Genomic DNA, 16703 nt, shown 5'->3' with positions numbered 1-16703 from the left:
GGGGTGTAGGGGGTAGGGAGTTTGTAGGGTGGAAGGCAATCGACTCGCTCCTGGATATATTTGCATGAGTGCACACTAATCGCAAATCGTGTGATACTATCTCTCTCTCTCTCTCTCTCTCTCTCTCTCTCTCTCTCTCTCTCTCTCTCTCTCTCTCTCTATGGAGTAAATGCAAGCAAGTGAAAAGTAATTGCGAGATAAAAAGTGATGAAAGAGAAAAAAGAGAGAGATAGATAGAGACAGAGACAAGGAGAGAGAGAAAGGGAGAGAGAGAGAGAGAGAGAGAGAGGCGAGGTCATGGAGAGTCCGTCACCGGTTCAGTTAATCGCGTTAGATGCTCGAGGAGTCTTTTCCCACGTTGGTCCTTGTTCAATGAAGGTTAGAGAGAGAAAGAGAGAATAGTGTTTAATTAAATACTATGCTTCTGACACAGAATTCAATGTAAAAAGAAGAAAAGATAGAGAAATAGAGAGAAAGAAGAGAGAGAAAATATATATACATATATATATATATATATATAAAATATGTATAACGTATATACGAATATCAAATCCTTTCTCTCTCGATCTCCATCCGTATTTTTCTATGTTTGTCTAATGTGTTTTTCTAATCTATCTTTTTCTTTCTCTTTCTTCCTTTCTTTCACTTCAATCAAATTTTTTGATAACACTCTCGCGTTATTCTCTTCTCTCTTTTTCTTATACACAACACACGTACACACCCACACACACACACACACTCGCTTTTACTCTTTCATTCTCTTTCTCATTCTCTCTCGTTCTTTTTCCCTCGTTCTTTCTCTCAGATTCTTTCTCTCTATCTCACTTTCTCTTTTTCTCGTGCTTCGTATAACATACGCGTGCGTGCGACATGCATCTCGGCCAGGCCTTTTAATTAAAATCCACCATAACAAGCTGGCTTTTCTTCAATTACAGGACGAACATAGACACGTTTTCCGCGACACGTCATCCATATACACGGTTATCTAACTCGTTTGTGTTCGATAAGACAGATGAGTAAAGAGAGAGAGAGAGAGAGAGATTCCATGAATCTATTTCAAGGATGAGTAAACAAAGGGACAACGTTGCTCATCTAGATCGTATCTTTGAAGATAATTGTCAAGACATTGACGACAATATTTCAAAATCGTTTTTGTCTATTGATCTCGGAATTCAATTTTATGTATATATATATATATATAATTAAAATAATAAGGGAACGTTAATTAATTTTACTTCATATCACTTTTGACAATGAAGAAACGAAGAACTGATTGAAAAAATGAACGAATGAAAAAGAAAGAAAGAAAGAAAGAAAGAAAGAAAGAAAAAGAAAAGAAATGAAAGGATAGAGATATCAAATTATCTAAGTTTTATTCTTAAAGGATGAATTCCCTTCGTTCGCGCACTTAGGAAGGAGATATCTTAAATCTTTTTCGAACTATCTCCATTACGAGGCAGTTATCTCAAATATCCGCAAGCAGCCATCCTTGTTCGTTCTACCATGCTACGACGACACTAGTAAAGTGAGTTGAGTGCCAACTCGCAAAAGGTCCAACAGACAAAGACAGAGACAGAGAGAGAGAGAGAGAGAGAAAGAGTGTGTAGATGTATGTGTGATTTTGCTAACAGCACCTTTACGAAGCTTTCAACGAAGTGAACCAAACGATGAGAGACTGCAAGTCAGAGAGAGAGACAGAGACAAAGACAGAGAAAGAGAGAGAGAGAGAGAGGACGAGCACTAAACAATTTAACAAGTTTCTCGATGTTGCTCCCGTTTCACGGAGAGGAAAAGATATATATATATATATATATATATATATATATATATATATATAGAGAGAGAGAGAGAGAGAGAGAGAGGGAAATAGATAAATAGATAGATAGATAGATAGATAGGGAGAGAGATAAAGCACACGGCTTATATATTAGTTTATACGCGTTGAGACTTTGTTATCAATTCTAACTCACTTAAATACAAGTTAGTTGGATAAAACCTGTCGGATTTGTCCTTTGAAAGATTCACGCTATACTCGACTACAGGTGGACGTACGAAACAGCTGTTTCTGTATTTATCAGAGAGAAATATTATATATTATTCCACTACGCATACACGTACATATCGACCATATATATTTTTGTACGTATCTATGTATGTACATATTATACGTATTCTATTCACATATGTTTGTACGTATATATACATACATAGGATCAATTTCATCCAGTTCGCAAGAGGTCCACTTTTAAGGGCGAAAAGGTTTAATCCTTTCCGACCGACTCTTCTCCTTGTGCTTTGTCCTACCAAACCCCTCCACCCTTTGACCCTTAGGCCATAGACAAAAGGGTTGCGTCAATTTAATAAAAATTTCAACCGGAGGGTTAGAAAATTTCCACTTCCTCTCTTCCATTAATCTCTCTCTCTCTCTCTCTCTCTCTCTCTCTCTCTCTCTCTCTCTCCTCCTACACGAGTCATTTGATACGTTAAGTGATTAGTCTCGATGTTGTGTTATAGGATACGTAGATGCTATTAGTATATCATATGATTGCTATCGGTCGATGCGAGAGAAAAGATAAAAAAAGAATTAAAAAAAGAGAAGAACGTTTTCCTTACGAGTACAAACGTTATTTCTTTAAATATAGACTATTGAATAATTTTTGACATTATCTAGTTACTGACCGATTTAATAATTATCAAAAATTTGTTACGTACGTTCCAATAAGTCAACTTAGTTAATTGCGTTCGAAAATTCATTACTGAACTTCGAGTACATATATATATATGTATACATAGATACATATACGTACACTTACAGTGTGGGACGATTTGTTCGGACATTGAAATTGGATTAATCGTCATACTCACGATCATTCGGATTTAATCGAATTGAATTGTTAATCCTTATTGAAGTGTTAGATCGATTAGCAGAATGTTTGTGAGAGAGAAAGAAAGAGAAAACGAAAAAAAAAGAAAGAGAGAGAGAGAGAGAGAGAGAATCGGATTTATCTAATGAATCATTTAAGAACAATTTCAAGACAGCTTATATAGAAACGTGTAGTAATACATCATGTTGATATACAGATTAATTACGAATTAAGGGCCGATAGAAAAAAAAAAAAAAAAGAAAAATAAACAAGTAAAAAAGAATTATATTAAAAAAATCTTACGAAGGAAATCTTGCGAAATAAAACGCTCGACTTCCGGTTGTATAAACGATTTTTTATTTCTCTTTCTTAATTAAATATTTCAATCAATTATTTCAGAAAAAAAAAAGAAGAAATCATTTAACGAGTCTAGTGGTATCAATCAATAACAATATAATCGTAGAAACGAGTAAATTTGCTTTTTCTTTTTTTTTCTCTCGATCCTATTTTACATTCCATGAATATCTTAATATAGTCTATAGTCTTAAGACCCCATAATCGTGAATGTCGGAAAGCAGGAATTTGTGTACGGAGAAATGTAAGGCACTTTGCGCTCGCGCGCGCGCGCGTGTGTGTGTGTGTGTGTGTGTGGGTGGGTGAAAGAGAGAGGAGATGAGAAAGAGGACCAGTATGAAAGAGACGGAGATAGATAGATAAAGGCACGCAAAACGTTTGTGTATCTTGTTGGAACGTTGGCTGACACAAGGGCTCACCAAATTGAACAAGGGCCTAAGGGCCTACACTAATTTACGCACTTGCCTAATTCCAACCGTTTCGTCCGCTTACACTTGTCTTCTGTTCTATCATTCCCTTCTCCCTTTCTCTCTTTCTCTCTATCTCTATTTATCTAAGTCGTATCTCTATAAAGAAAAAGAGAGAGAGAGAGACGGAGCGAGAAATTCCAACAAGAATTAACTTAACCTAAATGGTCTTTGTGCGGGTTGTAACTAAAGTCTTTGTTGTTGGTTACCGTCTAAAATCTTAGGGTTATCGTAGATCCATTTTGGACCTTTACGATATACTAAATGTTATATATATATATATATATATATATATATATATATATATATATCCTATCCCAATCCTTTACTAGAGATTACCAAGAGATCGTCGTACGATTGCGGTATTACTTGTTATCTATGAAACTCCGTTTGCTAGAAATTTGCTTTGAAATGTGACTCGAACAACTGCTTTGATATATATATATATATATATATATATATATATATATATATATGCACCAAGAGTTACACGTTGTTAGAAAGTATAAACGAAACGTCTTACGTATATATGTAGTACGCATATTGAAAATTTGCAATTACTATTTATTTTTTTAGCCAGAATACCGCAGAAATTTTTCTTTTTTTTTCCTTTTCTTTTTTCCCTTATTTTTATTTTTGTCAATTTTTTTTCTTGTTTTAATATCATCTCTTTTCAACATTTAATCATTTTTTCTTTTTAATATTTTATAACGTGATATTTTTTTTTTTTTTTAAATATTTTCCGTCCATCTGTCTCTGTCTCACTTTTCTGTAACTCTCTCTCTCTCTTTCTCCGTTAGATTCACGCATTTTGTTTCAAGTTAATTAAATTTTTTTGGATTGTTTGTCGGCGCAAAAAAAAAAAAAGGAAAAATTGACGATTGACAGGTTTTACGGTTTTAATTTTCGACGTACGTAAAACGATATAATATAATACTTGTAATAGATAAAATTTCACCCTCGAAATTCTCGTATGATTTCGTGTAATTCGTTCGGTTTATTCTTTTTGCCTATCTCTTTTTTTTTTCAATACCCAGCCCGCTTCCTTCTTTCTCTGTTTTTTTTCTCCCCCTTTAAAAGCGAACATCACACACATTACATTAATAATAAATGAAATTTTCGTAGAAATAATGATTATTCAAAATACGCGACTGTCGATTCGATTTGAATCGCTTATTCGATCTCTGCCCAACGGGCTAATAAGATTAACTGCCAATCTGTTATATAATCGCATTTTCGTTGATAAACGAATTGATTTCTCGCAATACTTCGCTGACTCTTTTTATATTAAACGAATCGATACGATTGAAATGTTATTTGACGCATGCTATTAGTATTTCTTTGCTTCACTTTGCAAAACGTTTATTGTACAACGTAATGCATTGCTTCGTGCAATATCTTAGGAGAAATATGAGGAGAAAAATTAACTGCGAAAAGGAAAAAGAAAGAAAGTATAAAGGAAATTGAAAGAAAATGATAAAAAAAGACAAAAAATATATGATGAATATTGCATGCTATAACGTTATACATTAATAATTTTAACGAATGTATATATTAATTATTTAACTTTAATTATCACATAAATATAAGTATTTCTAACAATTTCCATTACTTCATCGAGCGTTATTTTATTTAATGATCGAACTTATGTCAAAAATTACGCATTCATTTTATTACGCGAAAAGAGAAAAGCTATGACGTAACGATCGCCGAACTTCCGGTCAGCTGAAAGGGTCGTTTCCGTTTTAACGCGAAAACTTTTACGATTTTACAGCGTTCTCTTTTCAAACGGTGCGATTCAATCGATGATACGCGTCATCGACGGACGTCTAACGCTTCGAACGAAACACGAAGGCAATAAACTTTTTAAAGTTCTAACCAATACGTAAATATAAATAAATAAAACGATGCTATTAATACTTACAACACGCATACACGGATGGATAGACGCGGAGGACATATTTTTTTGTATCGATTAGAATCTAAATTAGAATTTTGATTAAACGATATTACAAATATTATTATAATATAATTAATTAAACGTCTCGACGTTTATCTAACGTTCGAACAATGAAGACGAATTATCGGTTCGGAAGCTGTCGGAAGTGCACATCTCCGTTGTTATCGGCTCAAAAGCTATTGAAGTCACTCCGATATCAGTTCACGCGAATGTAGCCTAACAGTCAAGCTAATTTCCTGCGTATAGAGATAGCGTTGCTCTAAGCGCATTCGACGTGCATACGTGATAGGTGCAATTATTAGACTAGGAAATTCGATGCTATCGAATGCCCGTTAAGATCTTACGATCTATTCCTTTTCGTAGAGATGATTTATTAACGTACTATCGCGCAGATAAATAAATCATTACTCTATCTTTACGTTTATCTATTCCGTTCTCCTGAAAATTTTAACTATTAACTTTACCGAGGTTATTTTGATTTTTTGTCCTTACCGCTCGATAAAATCGTCGTTTATTTTACTGACAGAAATCTTGTTATCTTTAAACGGTTAAATATTGCTTTCTCTAAAATATTTTTGCTTTCTTAATTATATTATTTTATTTCGAGTATTTCTGTTGGGTAGAAAAAAAAAAAGAAAAGAAAAAAGGAAGAAACGGATAAAAACTAAAAGATAAAAAAAGAGAGAAAAGAAGGAAAAAGGCCAATACTTCAACTTTTAAAAGAGAAGTTTAATAAAAATCGACGATCAAAGCAATATCATCGAATAATATAGACAAAAGCTTTTCGAACAATTCGATCCGAAAGGAATGAATGTAATCGAGCAATCGACATATTTCCAATCGATTACACTCTACTATCATAGTACTTTAATAATGCCTACAACCGATAAAAAGAATAATGTTCGTTCACAAAGGTCAATATTAAAATGGATATTTCTTCTCTACCACAAAAAAGAAAGAGAGAGAGAGAAAGGAAAAAAGAAACTAAAAAATAAAATAAAAGAAAAAGAAAAAAAAAACAGTAATTCACTCGAGTAACATTCCACAGATGAGACCGAACGAACTATTTCTATCTGGTTTTAAAACGAGTGGACTAGAAAATGATTCTTCGATCGTCTAGTTCACCAGACAGTTGGGTTTTTCCGGAAAGAAAGAAACAAAGAAAGAAAGAAAAAGGGAAAGAAAAAAGTAAAACAAAAGTTAGAAAGAGATAAAAGATAGAAACGAAGAGAGAGAGAGAGAGAGAGAGAGAGAGAGAGAGAGAGAGATAGAAAGAGAGATTGAGAAAAATAAAGACGGAGATAATCATAGACAAAGAGCGAGAGAGAAAGAAAAGTATAGATGAAGAAAAAGACAGAAAAACGTAGAAAGAAATAGAGAGAGAGAGAGAGAGAGAGAGAGAGAGAGGGAGGGAGAAAGAGGGAGAAAGGGTCGTACGGAAGAAGAGAGAGAAAATAGAAAGAGACTGAAACGGCGAGAGAAAAATAGCGTGTTAATTTTGAATCGCGATGATATCTTAAAGCAAGGTAGCGACTCCTAGAAGAGAAGTCGGATACGAAAAAGGAAGCTTCGAAAAGGGTGAAAATGTAGTAGCTCGTAACCGCTCTCTTGGAAAAAGATTGTCATTCTCGTTTCTACGGTGAAGACTATAAAACAAAGCTGAATCGCGTGCGGACTTTTTAATTGCCACCTGAAATTGCTAATGTTCGCGCCATGTTTCACATTATACATACGTACGGACATACATACGTATTTTCTTTCTCTTTCTCTTTCTCTTTCTTTATCTATCTTTCTTTGTCTATCTCTTTACTTTTCTCTTACCGCTCTCGTTTTCTCTCTCTCTCTCTCTCTCTCTCTCTCTCTTTCTCTTCGTGTTTGCATATCTCTCTATTTATCTCTATCTCTCTCGTTCTTTGTTAGTTACTACGTACGTCGTTTCTATTACTCATGGTACGTGAAGACACATTGGCGTTTCTACGTTTTCTGTTTCATACGTTGCGACATATTCTCCCTTTCTCTCACTCTTCCTCTTTCTTTCTTTCTTTTTTTCTGTCTGTTAAAGTAAATAAAAGCAGAAAAAAGAAAGAGAGAAACTTTTTTTTTCAGGACAGCCAAAGCTTATAATTCTCTGAAATTTTCGCGACATTTGCATTTTGCATGCGACTTTAATCGAGATTAAAAATAAAAAAAAAAGAAAAAAGAAAGAAAAGAAAAAATGCTCTCGCGTATTGAAATTTTGACCAATATCGACATATACCTAGCAACGTACTACGCGAACTATGTTTCGTGCAGAAGGAAAGAGAGAAATGGAAAATAAAATAAATAAATAAAAATAGATATAAAAATGTATATGTAAAAAAAAGAACAAAAAAAATCGTTCGTCCATCATACGCATTTGTAGCAGCAAGCACACCGGAGTTCTGTTATTATTAATCTCCGATGTATTTCTGGAAGTGTACTTTTAGTTCGGAAAAAGTAGTTTTTTGCTATTACAGAAAAAAAAAGGAAAAATAAAATTGTCGAACAAGAAAAAACGAAATCGAAAATTAACGATTAATTTGGTATAACAAAAGTAGTGCTAAGCATATATACATATATAATACGCATATAACTCCTATCTGTTGGATTATTTATAGAATTGTAAACGAAAAGAAAAAATTTATATCAATAATAAAAAACACATAAAAATCGTTGACTCGTATTTACGACATTCCAGTTTTGCTGTTATTAATCTCCGACTTATTTCTTAAAATTTACGTTCAGCGTGTTTGGAAAAAGAGCTCTTTCGTGTCTAAACACGATTTTTCTTTATCTCGCGTGTTCCATCTTCTTATTTATTTATCTCCCATATGTACCCACTGTTTTTATTGTTATTACCTTGTACGCCGTCTCTCGTCCAAACAACGTACGCGCTGCTATAATTATTATTATCATTATTACGATTTATACATATATATATAATTTATAATATATATTTTACGATATATATGTAAATAAAAAGCGCGTACGAATAATTTATTTATAAAGAACAAGAAGAAGGGTCAAATAAAAAAGTAAATAAACGAACGAGAATTAAAAAGACAGAGAGAAAGAGAGACAGAGAGAGAGAGAGAGAGAGAGAGAGAGAGAGAGAGAACATACGCGCGAGAAGAAGAAAATGGAGAAACGAATAAAGTAAAAGAGAGGGAAGAGATCAAAAATAATAATTAAAAAAGAAAACGATAGAAAGAAAGAAAAGCAAGGAAAAAAACAATGAAGAAGAATAAAAGAAAACATATGGAAAACCATCGATGCAAACTTCTATATATATCGAATATAAATTGAAATATAGTACGTACTTTGATCTATACGAAAGAAGATTGGAACGCTAGGACTATCGTCATCGCTTTGAATAATGTACGTCATCGGGTGTAATGCAGGGTGCAATATGTAGACCGTAATGTGTGACTGAGTGTGTAAATTATACGTCGACGTGGCCGGCACGTAGCGTGCTATGGTACGTCGCGTCCCGTTGCGTCCCGTCGCGTCCCGTCGAGCTTTAACTCGCGGAACGCAAGCGGGAATTCGAAATGGCAGCCACATCTCGCGTGATTTGTTACCACCAAAACATCCATCTCTCTCTCTCTCTCTCTCTCTCTCTCTCTCTTCTCTCTATCTCTCCTTCTCTATCTCTCCGTGTGTCGTTCTGTCTCGCTCTATCTCTTTTTTTCACTACGCTCGTTGAACACGCCTGTTTAAATGCCTATCTAAACTTTAAATAAGCAGCTAACTCGAACAAAATCTACATCTTTTTCTTTTCTTCTCCTAAGCGTAATAATTAAACGAAAATATTTTAATAATAATTGTTTCGTCAAATCGATATTCGTTCCAGCATCTTCTTTTATATTGCTTTTTTAACCTCTTATTTTTTTTCTGAAATAACACTTTGCGATGTATCATTATATACTGTATCAATAAATACATGTTTCTTTTTTTTTTTTTTTTTTTTGATCAACTACGTTACAAATTCTTGTTCAAAATGATTTCGAAGTGACAAAGCCACGTGTATGTAGACGTATATGTATGTATGCAGGTTTGTTGGAATAACATCGACCTCGAAAATATTTACTGCCAAATCCCTCTTGAGCCAAGGGGTGACGAGAAATACGGGAAGAGGTGAGGTGCGAGGGTGGGGTCAAGAGGAAAAAAGGAAAATACAAAAAGAGAGAAAAAAATAAAATAAAATGAAATAAAAAAGGAGGAAAAAAATATAAAAATTGATGCTATTCGACTATGGGGTAAAATAATCGGGAGGCAAACAAGCATTTTGTCACAGGTACAAGCGGGGACTCGGACAATGCGGGGCAATGTTAAATCGCGATAAATTCGAACGTTAGAGCGTTCCGCAACGCTCGACGGAATTCTAGGCGGCCTTGTTTCGCGTTTGCAAAAACATATATATATATATATATACGCAGACAGTGTATGATCGGAAATCGCGAGGCTAATCTCGACAAAAAGAAAAAAAAAATCGAATATTTTTAACGAGTGGCTATCAATAATGTCGCTGAAGGGATACACATTTTATATACGTATACGTTTAAACGTCTTATGTTTTTCCAACAGTTAAATAATTGCTATAGTGCAAAACAAATATTAAAATAACGTGTGTGCGTTTGCGTGTACACAGAAAGACGCAGAAACAATAATTAAATTTTAACACGCATATATTTGTATAAAACAATCTTGGAATACTTGAAATAATTCGATAGATGTATAAGAAGGAAATCTATAATGAACTTTAATACTTCGTTAACTAAATAGAAATCCTTTCGGAAATCTTGTCTAATGTCAAACGAAAATGAGAAATATCGTATTAATTCTCACTTATCGGAACTCGCTAAAATGAAACTCGTGCTTTGCAAATGTTCTCGGAAGGAGAAGCAATCACGTTCATTAGAGTTTCTCTCTTACAGTTAGAGAGGACCAAAATTTGTCTCGTTAATCAGCATTCCCGAACTTTCGAGGCACCTTTAATCTACACACGAACACACACACACACACACAGAGAGACAGCATCTATATACATCCACGTTCATATATATTTACATCCTATATGCAGTCATTCATTACATAAAGATGTATGTACTGACTATACACTGACACACTATACTGACATACATATATATACATATGCATACTTGCATACATTTATATATATATACCGTAGAGAAATATATATACATATACACGCATCGATGATACACATATAACGAAAAAAATATACGATGTACTTACATACGTACTTACATACGTGATACGTACGTGAAATAATTTTTCAAACGATATATCTGCGATATCGAAGGACACTTTCTATTTAACATTTTTTTATTTTTTTCAATCGACGTAATAATGAATTGTCAGAAACAATAGAGACGATTTGTGATCGGAGAAAACTTACTTCGTCAACTAAAATCGTAGGGTTCGTACTTCCGTGTGATTTGTTTCCTCGATTCGAAGCAAGATCGAACGTATGTACATACATACGTATATACGTATGTACATACATATATACATTTGTTGTACGTATATACGTTTGATATGTGGGTGTAACTTACGAGCGAACGATCAAAGCGAAATAGAAATAGAACGAATCGTTCGAGTTTGTTTATTTACTGCACGTGAATTGAAGATACGTTAGCTTTAGAATGAGTGTATTACACGTACACACGCATACGCTTGAAGGTCGAGAAAGCTTTTATTTTTGTTTAACTGATTTTTATTTTAAGTTCGCAATACCATATAAAACTACAGCGTTTGATAATTTCTTTATTTGTATAATCGATTTTGTATATGACTATAATAGAGGTATAATAAAATAATTATATATATATATATCCTTTTTTTCATTATAAACGAATACGTCGATTTATACGGTTATAACGTTTATATTATGCGCAAATATGATAAATAATTATCGTAGAAATGTTTCATAAAATATCGAATCTAACTGATTACAGTTACCTGTTCCATTATATATACGCATGTTCGTACATGGATAATACATACACAGATACGTGAAATCTAACATAAGCTTGTATATTTCTAAACTCGACGATGTCTAAACCACCTGTTGTTGGACAACGATTTTATCGAAATTTGAAAGAGATCATTTAAGAAAGCTGAGATACGTTCGCAATCATTTTCAATATTAATTAAATGGAAAAAGATGAAATGAGACGAAATGAAATAAAATAATATAAAATAAAAAGGAATAAATGAACGGTATAAAACCTTCTTAACCATTTCCTATTCCCATCTAATCGTTCTTCTACGCGATGGAAACATAACGACATTAATTATTCAAGTAATTAACATTCGTGCGGCTACGCCAGAGGTATCGTTAGCACGGCTTACACCCTTTCTAGCGATCAATCTAAAACGCGTCAGCTCGCTCGACGCGATGTCGTGGATCGATATGACCTTTGTCGAAATAAAAGAAGAGCTCGTAAAATTATCGTAAAAGATTAATACAATAAATTAATTATTTCAATATGCGAAATAATATCGTCTTTGTAAAAAGGATATCGATTAATATATTGCGTCGCGATAATAAGGCGTATAGATATTAATAAGTAATATAATATATACATACGTGCACACGTGAGAAATACCTGGACGTCCGCCACTCTCGAAGGTGAATACGCAACTAATACGATTTACTTTGATATTCTACGACATTCGTCATTGAATATCATCAATGTTTCTATTGTGTATTTATAAATCGTTCGTTAACGTTTAACCTTCAATCCGAATGTAAACTTAACCTTCGATCCAATGTTTTCCTTCTCCGAATATACACTCTAATACGCGTACCAATATTCTAATAATAATAATAATAATAATAATAGCAACAATACGCAATACGTGTAATAAAAATTTGGAATTAATTATTTGAAAACGCGTCCATCGGAAAGATATAACTTTACACGTACGTATAATAATAAATCCCGATTAAATATTCGTCGAAATATTGCTTCTTCTTTTTTCATTCTTTTTTTTTAATTCGTTAATTAATTTTTAAAAGCTACGAAATTTCAATTACCTTTAACAAGATTGTAATAACATTGCTCGTTAATTCATTTCAATGTGCGAGATGTTAATTTCGTAAATGAATAATTCCTTGTTAAATCTCTGAGAAGAATTCTTCTTGTCTTTCGGGGAAGCTTTCTCGTTTATTTTATTTCTTTCACTTCTTTTTCGTTTCTCCATTTTCGAGAGATTACTTAATTTTAATTTTAATCTTTTTTGTCTTTTCCTTTCCCCTTCTCTTTCTTCCTTCCTTACGCAAAATCGCATAACAATTTTTCGTCAATTAATTTGGACGTGTGAAAAGTAAATTCTCACGCGACGAGAATGAATAATTCTTGTTAAAGATTTTTCTTGCATTTCTTTTATGTTTTCTTTTTTTTTCTTCATCGTAGGAAGCGATTTCCCTTTTTCTTTTTTTTTAAATCATCAAATACCTACGTATTTTTCTTTTTTATATATATAAAATTAATAAAAAAAATGTAACAAAAGAAGTATATTAATTATCATGCAAATAAATTGATCGCTAATACACTCGAGTGAATAATTTAAAGGGAGAAAGTGAGACAGATAGATAAAGGTAAAGAAATAGAAGGAAAGGATGAGAAAGGGCAAGAACCTTCGATGGCTCATGAAATCCAGAACATGGCCAACTACAACGCGTTATTAACACTTCCAGTCTCGGATTTCAGAATTCATCCGTGTTAACGTCTGTCCAAGAGATATAGGTACTCAGCTAACTATGCCAACACCAAACAACTAACACCAACCAAGAGCTACCTAGCTAGCTATCTATCTAGCTACCTAAGCAACCAACCAACCAACCAACCAGGCAAATCAGGGCAGACCAGTTGAACCAAGATGGTTGAATTAACCTACCGACTTGAATATTTATAAGGTATGATATATATATATATATATATATATATATATATATATATATATCGAAGTTTATTAAAAACGGATCGAGATGATGAAGGAATATCAACGCTGTGCCAATAATCCTATCGAAAAACATACATTTTTTAAGCGCAACGTCTGATATAAATAAAAAAAAAAGAAAAACAATATTTTTTTTTTAATTAATTAAACAAAAAAAAAAATTAAATATCATTAATCCTTCAAGTATTCGTTATTTGCTAAATACTTAACCACAAATGAAACTTCAGAATGACACGATCTATTTTCTTTAAAGCGACGTGAAGAAATAAAAAAAGAAAAAGAGGAAGAAAAAAATAGGAGGTGGAATAGAAACAGAGGGAGAGAGAGAGAGAAAGAGGGAAGAAACAATAAAAAGGAAAAAAAAACACATACAAGAAGGAAAAAAAAGATGGGATAGAAACTTGTTGCAGAAGAAAACGTGTAAATACGAGGTCTCTCTCTAACAGTGCTTTGCATTCAACAGACGCCTCGAGGAAGCCTTGCCAGAAATGCGATATCCTCTATGTCTATTTGTTCCTCTTTTCTCTCTCTCTCTCTCTCTCTCTCTCTCTCTCTCTCTCTCTCTCTCTCTTTTTCTCTCTATATATGACAGAGCACACACACGTATGTATATATACATATATATGCATATAATATAATATATATATACGTATTTGGTATGTAGCTTTTTCTATCTATGCAATTTGCAAGTAAATACAGAAAAGAAGAGTGAGACATTTTACTTATATATGCATATATACACTTGCATATATATATATATATATTACATATACATATGTGTGCTTGATATATATATATGTATATATATCGACACGTAAAATATTTATACATCTCTTGCAAGTTTTTCTCTGTTTCTCTTTCTCTCTCTCTCTCTCTCTCTCTCTCTCTCTCTCTCTCTCTTCCTCTCTCTGTGTGTCTCTCTCTATCCTTTTAGAAGCAATATTCACCGATACCTTTGACGTTATATCATTGCAAATTAACATAATTTACAAACGCTAAAGTCTTTCTCGATTAATATACATATACATATATACATACGTTTATAAAATAGTAATTAACTTTTATTCGTATTATTTTAATAAGAAGAATTACCATGGAGATATTGTATACGAAGTGGCCAAGAATTTTCATTAATTTGACTTAATAACGTATATACGTACATCATCGTTCGTTTTATTCGTCGAAAATCAAGGTAAGAACTTCAAATGCAAATATAACCAAGTTATCGGTAATATTAGCATTTGTTAACATTGGAACTTTGAAAGATCTATTTCCATATAGTGTGTCCCAACGGTGATTTAGAAATCGATCGATGAAAGTTAGAACCATCTCAATATCTACTTTTGCAAATTCCTATATATCTCTATCTTTTCTCAAGAGACAGAAAGAGAGAAAGAGAAGGAATAGGACGATGACAGGAAATGACGTAAAACCCCAAAGGATCCATAAGAGAGGCTCTGATGTTGGTGAATCGAGTCTCAAGCGAGTCCATGATTTCGTTCGTAGAATATTAGTGCCGCTTTTGCAAACGGACTCGTTGATCACCCAGCACACGTTAGAACCTAACACACCGCATTGAATATCGTCCATCCATTGAACGGTTACGAAAAGCTACTCCTACTCGAAGTACGAAGATATATATGTATATGTATGTATATATATATATATATATATAATATACATATATATGTATAACAGGTGACGGAGATGAGTCGAAAACGTTTCCACCGATGATTTTGGTGTTAGTCGCGACTTGATCGAGAGAACGAGCGTTCCTCTCATGGGGGAATAGGAATTTTAGCTGAATTTCAACTTCAACCACGATTTATATATATATATATCTTTTTCTCTCTTTATCATTTTCCCTTAAATCCGAAATTTGTCTGCTTACGTAGTTATACACCTACATTCATTCAACCATACGGTAGAAAATCTAGTGAAATTTCAAGTGATTAAAAGTCCTCGGAAAAGAGCTTTTATTTTTGAATTTTCTAATATCATCGGTACACTTTGTAATAAATAAATAAATAAACAAATATAAAATCTAAATGTACGAAGACTTATTTATTTAAGGATGTCCAACAAAAGGGAAACACGAAGAGAAAATGAGTTAAAAAGAAATGTAGAAAAAATTAATAATAAAAGAAAAGAGATAGAGAGAAAAAAGAAGAAAATAGACATTTTCCAAAAAATCCGCTAAACAAGAAAAAGGATTTTAAACACGTTTCGAACGTGCTTAGCCGATCGATTACAATCGAACTAACGTCAGCTGTTCGTACTCGTCCATTAAACCACCTTTACCCCCAACCCCTTTCCATCTACCGCTTTCAACGATATCATCGATAGAGAGAGAGAGAAAAAAGAAAGGGGAAGAAAGAAAGAAAAAGAAGAAAAAACGAACGAAAAAAAAATGTAAGAAATGCTACGTAACACGAGACGAGATCTCGAAGTCCATCGTGTAAACGATCTCTCAGAGGGAAACGATTTGATAGTATCACTGATATTAAACGAAATCTTATACCATTCTATTATTTCTCTAATGGTTCTAAAAATGATACGTAAGTTTTTTCTTTCTTTCTTTTCCTCTTCTTTTTTCTTTCTTTTTTTTTTTTTTTTTTTTTAAACGAAAGGATACATCGAATTTTTTGTTGTATCAACGATCTCTTTCGTTTCTTACTTTTATTTTTATTTTCATTTTTTATCTTCTATTATATTTTTCATTTTACTTAAATTTGTAACTTTATTATATATTTTCAATGTTAATCAAATATACCTATATATCGAATATAATATAACAAAAAAGAAAGAAAGAAAGAAAGAATAAAAAGAAATCGTTACATCCTCGGAAAGTAATCTTCGATCAAAGAAGTATAACTTTAAAAATGTATACTTCTAAACCAATTTAAATTTATTGATATGTCGGATTTGTTTTTTTCTTTAGTCGGATTCAAACGTACGCGGGAAAAGGAGAAAAAAAAAGAAAAAAATGAGCAATGGCAAATGTTTCCCCTCTTATTTTCTTTCCTTCTCTCTCTCTCTCTCTCTATC

The 16703-nt window shown here is 32.9% G+C and overlaps 1 protein-coding gene and 1 long non-coding RNA gene across 8 annotated transcripts in view; one reads left to right on the top strand and one right to left on the bottom strand.

The window, feature by feature from the left end:
- The window catches only part of LOC122636745 (connectin-like), a 222322-nt gene that overhangs the window by 127838 nt on the left and 77781 nt on the right, over positions 1 to 16703 (bottom strand). The window contains exon 1 of one of the 4 annotated variants that reach the window (XM_043828305.1): positions 12280 to 12321. The exons of 2 other annotated variants lie outside the window; for them this stretch is intronic. The gene's annotated coding sequence lies outside the window, so the exon portion shown is untranslated. Of the gene's footprint in view, positions 1 to 5919; positions 5932 to 12279; positions 12322 to 16703 lie in introns of those variants that run through there. One more of the 4 variants, XM_043828307.1, reaches the window with a different exon arrangement.
- Positions 1 to 16703, top strand: part of LOC122636750 — a 219447-nt gene that overhangs the window by 147091 nt on the left and 55653 nt on the right. The gene's annotated exons all lie outside the window — the stretch shown is intronic.

This window comes from Vespula pensylvanica, chromosome 23 (genome assembly GCF_014466175.1).
Source record: "Vespula pensylvanica isolate Volc-1 chromosome 23, ASM1446617v1, whole genome shotgun sequence".
In the NCBI taxonomy this organism is placed as follows: domain Eukaryota; kingdom Metazoa; phylum Arthropoda; class Insecta; order Hymenoptera; family Vespidae; genus Vespula; species Vespula pensylvanica.
The sequence above is the reverse complement of the archived record's forward strand: the minus strand, read 5'-3'. Positions and strand labels throughout refer to the sequence as shown.